Consider the following 6,000-nt stretch of genomic DNA (forward strand, 5'->3'; position numbering starts at 1 on the left):
AGCTCCAAAGAATCATTTGTCATTTTCTCTCCTTTTTCTTTGTTTCTTCAATTTATTTTTCTGCCTCGTTCTCTGTCCACATTTAATTCATTCTTACTATCCATTCTTTAATTTCCCTCTTTTTCATCTACCTATGGCTTTTCCTCACTTTTGTTCTCCCCATGCCCCTTCTTCTTATTCTCCAGTCTTTCACTAACTCTATCCTCTCCCCCTTTCCATCCAGCATCTCCCTTCTTTCTCTCCCCATCTTTCCAGTGTCTCTCTCTCTCTCTCTCTCTCTCTCTCTCTCTCTCTCTGCATCCTTCCATCCAGCGTCTCCTCTTTCTCTCCCTAACATTCATCCAGCACCTTCCCTCTTTCTCTCCTACCCTTCCATCCAGTGTCATCCCTCTTTCTCTCTCCATCCTTCCACCCATTACCCTCTCCCAATCCTTCCATCCATTGTCTCCCTCTCCTTCCATCCATTGTCTCCTTCTATCTTCCCCTTCCTTCTAGACAGTTTTCTCTCTTGACCCTTTTCCATTCAGCATGTCCTCTCTCTCCCTATCCTTCCAATGTCTTTCCTCTTTCCCTCCCTACCCTTCCATCCAGCGTTTTCCCTCTTTCTGCCCCCTCCTTCCAGCATTTTCCCTCTTTCTACCTCCTTTCATCCAGCATTTCTCCATTTGACAGCTAGGGTCTCTCCCAGTTTCTCCTCATCAGCTTCTCTCTCTCTCTCTCCTGCCCATGTCTCCTCTTTCTCTCTCCATCTTGCTATTCATCTCTCTCTCTTTCTCGCTCTCTCTCTCTCTCTCTCTCTGTATTCCTCTTCCATCCAGCATCTTCTCTCTGGCTCTCCCCTGCTCTTTTCCACTCTCTCCTCCAGCATCCTCACTCCCCTACCCTTTCCAGCCATGTTTCTCTCTCCCTCGCAGCGCTGACACAAGAACAAAAACAAGCGCGGTGCCACAGACGCCTTCAAGCATGCAATGTCGGCTCTGCCGGTCCTCTGCCCCCAGAACGAGAAATTGATGTCAGCGGGGGCAGAGGACAGCAGAGCTGACAGTGCATGCCTGAAGGCTGCTGCGACCCCGCGCTTATTTTTGTTATTATGCCGGCTGTGGAAAGAAGCAGCGTGGTGCTTGCCGCTGCTCAACAGAAGGTGCAGCAGCAAAATTCAGCGAGAGACTTTCCCGCTTTGGCGAGAGTGCAGGAGATGGCCCGCCAAAGCAGGTATGCTGATAAAAGAAGAAATAATAAAATGTGACTTAAAACCTTACGGCCTACCAGGATCAGGACACGCCCCAGCCTACGCCCAGCTCAGTGGAATAAAACCTTTGTTTGTGGCCCTGGTTAGGGTACTGACCTGAAAAGCTAGCTGGTGCCCAGAACTGTGTGGGGAGACAACAGTTACATAAAGTTTGTGAAATAATCATAAAATGTACATACATGTGGCAGCTTTTTCTTCTGAGATGACAACCCTAGTGTGGACAGTTGATTGTAGAGGGATGGGGCAGGGGAAAGATGCAACAGTAGGTAAAGCATGGGGGCAGAACATGGAGCAGGGCAAAATGTTGGCAACCCTAAATCTATGTGGGGTCTAGAATCCAACTTAATCCCCATTTCTTTCTGTTTCAGGCTGCCTCCCCCTCCCAAAAAAAGGCGGGGGGATTTGATACAATATATGCAGTTATAGCAACTTGATAGTTCTTGTTCAGAACCTATGTGCCCTGCCTTTTGTGGGCCTTGTTCTTCCCCATTTTTTGTTTAAGATAGCCTGGTAGCTAGGTATTCACACATGTATGAACATCTTATATTTCCTCAGAGAAAATAAAATTACTGAACTGTTGCATAAGCTCTCCAAGGACAGCCTCCCCTTGGAGTTGAATTCTATCAGCTATATCATGGTCCTGTTTGATGGTGGCAGGCAGAAATATGGATGCATGCTTGGGAAAATGCTTCCAAAACTTGAATTAAATAAGTTGAGCAGCACTCTCACATGAGCTTCTTCAGGATGATGTCACCCACATGTAAAAATAGTCATCTTGCTGTCCTTAGAGAACACCTACTACAGGTGATTAACTTTGTTTTCTCTGCCTATTAATACCCCAACATTAAAAAACACCTTAAAGCCCATAACAGTACCTTAATATAATGTATCTTTCCTCCTCTACCATCCCACAGCACCCTCATGCTCTCAGTACTGCCCCTTGTTGCATACTCAGTCTCATATACTTCTTGTAGGCACCAATTCTATGGAAAGAGTCAACAACTAGAACTAGCAGTATCTAGTGTTTCAACAATTTTATTGATGACAATTCAGAATAAACATATTCAAAAATATACATGTTTACGAAGATTCATATACATAACTGTGCCCAGTAAAGACCAAACGAAATAATCTGTCATCAAGCTTTTCACAAGCTTTATTACCCACCCTTCCCCTATATGTACTGTACGTGCAAAACATGGTAGACAAGTACTCCCAGATGCAGTTCAAAACTATAAGACCCTCACCCATTCTTCTCTACCCATCCCCCCCCCCCAAAAAAAAACGGGGATAACAGTACTCTTATTGGGAATTTAGAATAAAGCTACGAGCCCTTGGGGATAAAGATTGTATGTACGGGTCCCAAGTTATCAGAAAAGCCCTTCTTCGGGGGGGAGGATCCAACCATTCTGCACTCCATTAGCAAGAGATCATGTAATTTATTTCGCCAATGCCAAAACTCTGGTGGAGAATTACTCTTCCATGCACTCAGAATGAGACGTTTGCCCAATATACAAGCCTTGCACACCAATAATTGAGCCCCTCTACTTGCTACAGCAAATAATTTGTACTTCTCTAGGATTATTCTGAGAGGAGAAAATGAGATTTTCATCCCCAACAGCGCCTCCAAAAAGCTGATCAACCCAGTCCAGAAAGCCTGGATCATCGGACATTCCCAGAGAGAGTGAAAAAAGGATCCCGCCTGCCTTCCACATTTTGAACACAGGGGGTCTGCCTCCCCTCCCATCCTAAAGACTTGAAAGCCTTAGTCAAATATGCTCTGTGCAAAATACGATATTGGCATTCAAGGATATCTGCATTTATTGACAGTGAAGGTATACAGGCCAATAACTGATCAAAATCTAGAACAAGATCTGGCCTCTCTAAGTCTTGAGCCCAACGGTTTCTGATACTATCCTTATTCTTACGAGGAGCTAACCTCGTGAGTGCCTTATACAACCCTGAGACCGAAAGATGATCCCCCAGGACCAGACCAAAGAAATCTCTCGCATGCTTGCTATGTCTAGCTCCCAAAATCTCACCTCCTATTGTACATACATAATGAGCTAATTGGTTGTGCGCATAAATGTTACTAAAGTCAATTCCCACAACCAATGCACCAAGATTCAACATCAAACCTCTCACATTCAGAACATGTTCCAGTCTAGTAATGCCCATGGCCTCCCATCTTCGAAACACTGGGTTATCTGAGCCCGGGGAAAACAATGCTCCTCTGAATGGGCAGCAGGTCAGAGGCTTCCGAAGCTATTCCCCAATATCTAGTCAGGTATCTCCAGACCTCCCTCAAGGGCCGTAACAGTACATTCGCTCTAAAAGGGGCCAGCAACTCCTGGCTCGGGACTTGCAGCAAAAAAATACAAGTGGCATGGTCAAAAGTGATTCTTTTCTAGTTCCAAGGAATTTTAATCCTGTCTATCTAGTAGCCAAGTGCCCAAATGACGGAGTAAACAAGCTTGATTATAACAACGTAAATTTGGAATGCCTATGCCCCCCTCTCGCCAAAACCCTAACATGAACTGTATGGACAGTTTGGGCTTAGCTCCTCCCCAAATGAATTTTCTGTCTATGCAATAAGACCAGATCCTTTGCCAAAATACGTAATGGCAGCATCTGAAAAGCATAAAGCCATCTCGGATGTTCAATCATGCGAAATAAATGTATTCTGCCATGGAGGGAAAAAGGGAGGGTCCTCCAGTTTTTCAAATGTTCTACAGTATTCTCCAACAAGCGAGAAACATTTAAATGCTATAAAGTCCCTACCTTCATTATAAGCTTGATTCTCAGGTAGGTAAAAGATTTGTGAGCCCACTTAAAAGGAAATGCCTCTCCCCATTCCTGTCTCAATTGCTCCATCGACACCAATGCTAGAGATTTGGAGAAATTTAATTTAAAACCTACAAAATCTCTGAACTCATAAAACAAGGACAAAACAGCTTCCAGAGACCCATGGGGTCTAGTAAGATGCACTAAGAGATCATCAGCAAAAGCTGATATCTTGAAGGTGGAATGCCCAATGGGTACTCAAAAAATCTCTGGATGAGAAATGATTTCTCTAATGAGGGGATCCAGAGAAAGCACAAAAAGCAATGGGGATAACGGGCAACCCTGTCTTGTGCCACAACATATGGGGAATACCGAAGACCTCTTCCCATTGACCCACATAAAAGCCTTTGGGTCGGAATATAACACTCCTACTGCCGCCCCAAAAACCTCAATACCAACCTTTTTCAAGACTGCAAAAAGAAACTGCTATACCACTCGATCGAAGGCCTTCTCTGCATCAAAGCTTATCAGCAAAGATTGCCTTCAAGACCATTCCACTGCCTCCAAGGAAGCCAAAATAGATCTGATATTCCTAGCCACCGTCCTTCCCTTCACAAATCCCACTTGCGGAGGAGAAATCAAGTCCAGGGAGCACATGAGATAATCTATTCGCCAAACTTTTTGCATAGAGTTTCACATCACAATTGAGAAGAGAGATGGGTCTATATGATCCCGGATCCTCCGGAGTCCTCCCTGGTTTCAAAAGTACTATCATTTTAGCAACTTTAAAGGACTCCAGCATGGTCCCAGATACTGCCATTGAATTAAAAAGGTTTAGCAAGGGGGATTTCATCTGATCATAAAGTAACTTATAGAATTCCATACTATACCCATCTCGGCCTGGTGCCTTGTGGAACTTGCTCTGTTGTATTGCCAGCAGCAGGTCTCCCTCTGTAATGGGGACATTGAGAAATTCCCGCTGCAAGGATGAGAGTTTGGGCAGTGATAAAGTATCTAAATATAAGTCACTATCTAGAATAGCGTCTGCAGGCTCCTGATATAATCGTTCATAATATTTCCTGAAATACGTCGCTATCTCTGCGACTGATCTAATCCAACCACCTCTGGGGTCTCGCAATTGCATTATCCTAGAAGGTCCTTTTCTTTTTTTTGAGTATTCGTGCCAACAGGGCCCCCGCCTTGTTCCCATGAAGGTACAGCTTATACCGGTAATACAGTTGGGACTTTCTTGCCCGCTGGTGGAGTAACTCATTCAACTCTCTCTGGGAAGTCAAAAGGGCTTCTCTAGCAGCCACTGACTGGGTGGCCCCATAATGGAGGCCCTGCTTTCAGACTACCTTCTCCAAACAGAGAATTTCTTTATCTCTCATTTTCCGGGCATGGGCTCTATAGGAAATTATCTCCCCTCGCAGCACTGCTTTAGCTGTTTCCCAAAAAAGACAATGTTGGTGGGTATGAGCTCCATTATGGAACACAAAGTCCTCCCCTCTCTCCCGGAGAAAAGCACCAAAACCCGCATCCCAATAAAGGTCTAATGGGAACCTCTAGTTTTCTCTCTGCTTAATACCCGCCCCTTTTTCCCAGTGAAACCATATGATGGCATGATCTGAAACCTCACAAGGGCCAATTTCTTCTGTAGTAATTTTAGAGAAGGGGACTTGATATCAAAAAATAATCAATGCGTGACTACATCAAATGCGCTCATGAGAGATGTGTATAATTTCTAAGTGTGGGGTGCAGGACCCACCAAACATCTATCAAATCTAAAGCACTGCAGAGGAAAGGCAGGCCCCTAGAGTACAGACTTAAGCTCTGGGACCTGGAAGAGGATTTATCCATCTGAGGGTCAAAAACCGTATTAAAATCCCTCCCAAAATAATTAAGCTATGAAAAAACTTCTTGTTAAAAACATTAGGAGTGTAAACATTACAAAGTACTAATCGTTA

Source organism: Microcaecilia unicolor, chromosome 6 (assembly GCF_901765095.1).
Source record: "Microcaecilia unicolor chromosome 6, aMicUni1.1, whole genome shotgun sequence".
Lineage (NCBI taxonomy): Eukaryota > Metazoa > Chordata > Amphibia > Gymnophiona > Siphonopidae > Microcaecilia > Microcaecilia unicolor.